The sequence below is a fragment of the Hyperolius riggenbachi genome, chromosome 8, assembly GCF_040937935.1.
Source record: "Hyperolius riggenbachi isolate aHypRig1 chromosome 8, aHypRig1.pri, whole genome shotgun sequence".
NCBI classification, from domain to species: Eukaryota; Metazoa; Chordata; class Amphibia; order Anura; family Hyperoliidae; genus Hyperolius; species Hyperolius riggenbachi.
The window spans coordinates 7,770,943-7,774,860 of NC_090653.1; positions in this window are offsets into that span (position 1 = coordinate 7,770,943).

The following is a 3,918-nucleotide window of genomic DNA, read 5'->3' on the forward strand; positions in this document are numbered from 1 at the left end:
CTTTGGTGTCTCAGCCTTGGGTGCTGGAGGACCTTGTCCCGGCTCTGATCAGACCGCCTCGGAGTGATGCAAAGCTCCCCAACAGTTTGTGATATCCAGATTTCCCATCTCTGGACATTGCTCCTGGCACAGGTTCTCAGAAACTGGTTGCTTGTTTTGTTTCTTTTATGAATTTTGCAGCCATCCATGATGCCAGGAACCATGGGTAATGCCAGAGGTGTGACACAACCTCCATATCTTATGGTGTATTTGCAAATAACTAATGCCTGTATTTTAATGACCACCAGAGACCTGCCAGGACTGGGGGTGGCTCAGATATTAGTTTATAGTTAGAGGAATCCTCCAAGGCCATTGGCTCTATAGTGCTCCTATAGGACAGATGAAGCAAGGTATGGAGTTGGGTGACTGTGGGCATCTGCCTTGCTTCTCTTTGACATCAGTGTCCACAGTCCTTTTTTTTTTTTTTTTCAAACTCAGCCGGTATGTGACCCAGATATGACCATGTGACAGCTGTGAAGCCATCATACGTGGGTCTCAGGTCTGCATCATAGTTTGATTTTCTTTCCTCTCCTCCCCCCCTCCCTCACTCCATCATCACAACAATACATCAAATATTTCACCAGTGGCTCAGATCAAACTAAAGAGAGAAAGAAAGGAAGAGGAAAAACAAAAACACAAACACCAACAAAAAAAAACTCCACCTACCCATCTTAACATTAAGTGGTTAATATCCCTTTCCGACCACCCACTTATTTTATGGGCATGCCCTCCATGCATGAGCCCTCAGGGCCGGACCGAGCCCAATGGGGGGGGGGGGGGCAGGCCTCATGCACAAACAGGTCACATATCTAAGCTGAGAAGCAAAGCAATTACTCTTATTTCACCTTTCATACCCATTCATATAAGAGCCTTCTATACTTCAACATATAGCCATGCAACTGCACATTCATCCATCCATTTATCCTTACAATTTCAGTTGGTAATATAGTGGTTATTTGGTTCTTTTCTCCTCATCCCTCCCACCTCAAATACTTAACTTCATATTATATGTTACTTATTTTTTCCCATGCAATTTTCCATTCCTCCGTTTGTTGGTGCCAGCAGCTTCCACCCAGCCCTCGCCACCTTGCAGAAAATCTGACATCATCCATATCCACTCTTCCATACTGGGAGCTTCTGGGTTCTTCCAGGATTTTGCTATAAGTTTCCTGGCCACAATTGCTGCAGGGGTTACTAGTTTATTTGCATGTCTTAAGCTGTCAGGTTCCATGCAACTCAACAGAGCGGTACTGGGATGAAAAGGGGAAGGAAGTTTAATGAAATCTCCTATCTCTCTCCAAAAGTTCTGTATAACCGGGCACGACCACCACATATGCATATATGAACCAAACGCGGTAAGACATCTCCAACAGTTCCCATTCCCGCCTTTAAATTTAGCCATCTGAGAGGGTGTGAAATACCGTCTCGTCATGAGTTTATAATTAACAAGTTGAAATGAGGTATAACCGGGGGTCCAAATTTCCTGGAATACTGCTCCCCAATCCAAGTTTTTGATATGATTTAGGTCTTGTTCCCAGCTTCTACAGAACTTAGGTAGAGGATCAGTTTGACAACTGTCAAGAAGAAAATATAAATTTGCTGTCATTCCCTTCCCCACCCTCGAATGGAGAAAACACTTTTCATAAATATTTATGGTTTTACTTATATTATCCTTATGTTTGGAAAGGTAGCTCCTGACCTGGAAGCTCCACAGCCCATTATCCATTCTGACTATGTTATAGATCTCCCTCAATGTGGAATCTCTGTGGCCAACCAAGACTAGGATTCTAACATCTCGAGGGAGCCCACTTTCCTTGAACCACCCTGAGGTTAAGCCAGGTTGAAAATCTGGATTATTGCGTAGAGTGGTTAGTAAGTATTTTAATGACCACCAGAGGCCTGCCAGGACTGGGGGTGGCTCAGATATTAGTTTATAGTTTGAGGAATCCTCCAAGGCCATTGCCTCTATAGTGCTCCTATAGGACAGATGAAGCAAGGTATGGAGTTGGGTGACTGTGGGCATCTGCCTTGCTTCTCTTTGACATCAGTGTCCACAGTCCCATTCCTCATTCCTACAGAGGGTCAGCTTCTTCAGGATGTCGACCTAGTCCTCCTAATCCTTCTCTCCCTCTCCGACAGCAAAACAGAGGACCTCACCCCCTTGCAGCTTCTACTGTGTGCTGCAAGACAATTAATTAGATCTCCATGAGTTCTTAGCTCCTGAACATGCAGGCAGTTTAAAGGACCTGGCCTCTGCAGTTAATTACCAGTGGTTTAACATGAGAAGCCTGCGGGTCTTCGAGTCACAGAAACAAGGTCCATCACAGGAACAAGGTCTGGCAGCAGTTCAAACTAATTAGATGATCTATTATGTGCTGTCCTATGTTCTGAATCTGGTTGCATGTTGTGTAGCATGGGATTTCTAAAAGTCAAGAGCTTTTCTAAAGACATCAGTGAAAAAATGTTCTGTGTACCTAAAGCATCCCAATGCATTCTGAAGATTTCCTCTTTTTCTTCACCCTTGTGACTGAGATAGCTGCACGTGGCTGAAGATAGCTGCACGTGGCTGAAGATAGCTGCACGTGGCTGAAGATAGCTGCACGTGGCTGAACATAGTTGCACGTGGCTGAAGATGACTGCACATGGCTGAAGATAGCTGCACGTGGCTGAAGATAGCTGCACGTGGCTGAAGATAGCTGCACGTGGCTGAAGATAGCTGCACGTGGCTGAAGATAGCTGCACGTGACTAAAGATAGCTGTACGTGGCTGAAGATAGTTGCACGTGGCTGAAGATGACTGCACGTGGCTGAAGATAGCTGTACATGGCTGAAGATAGCTGCACGTGGCTGAAGACGGCTGTACCTGGCTGAAGGTGGTTGCAGGTGGCTGAAGATAGCTACAAGTGGATGAAGATAGCTGTACGTGGCTGAGATAGCTGCATGTGGCTGAGATAGCTGCATGTGGCTGAGATAGCTGCATGTGGCTGAAGATAGCTGCATGTGGCTGAAAATAGCTGCACGTGGCTGAAGATAGCTGCACATGGCTGAAGATAGCTGCCTGTGGCTGAAGATAGCTGCATGTGGATGAAGATAGCTGTACATGGCTGAGATAGCTGCATGTGGCTGAGATAGCTGTACGTGGCTGAAGATAGCTGCACGTGGCTGAAGATAGCTGCACGTGGCTGAACATAGTTGCACGTGGCTGAAGATGACTGCACATGGCTGAAGATAGCTGCACGTGGCTGAAGATAGCTGCACGTGGCTGAAGATAGCTGCACGTGGCTGAAGATAGCTGCACGTGGCTGAAGATAGCTGCACGTGACTAAAGATAGCTGTACGTGGCTGAAGATAGTTGCACGTGGCTGAAGATAGCTGCACGTGACTAAAGATAGCTGTACGTGGCTGAAGATAGTTGCACGTGGCTGAAGATGACTGCACGTGGCTGAAGATAGCTGTACATGGCTGAAGATAGCTGCACGTGGCTGAAGACGGCTGTACCTGGCTGAAGGTGGTTGCAGGTGGCTGAAGATAGCTACAAGTGGATGAAGATAGCTGTACGTGGCTGAGATAGCTGCATGTGGCTGAGATAGCTGCATGTGGCTGAGATAGCTGCATGTGGCTGAAGATAGCTGCATGTGGCTGAAAATAGCTGCACGTGGCTGAAGATAGCTGCACATGGCTGAAGATAGCTGCCTGTGGCTGAAGATAGCTGCATGTGGATGAAGATAGCTGTACATGGCTGAGATAGCTGCATGTGGCTGAGATAGCTGTACGTGGCTGAAGATAGCTGTACATGGCTGAAGATAGCTGCATGTGGCTAAGATAGCTGAACGTGGCTGAAGATAGCTCTACGTAGCTGAAGATAGCTGCATGTGGCTGA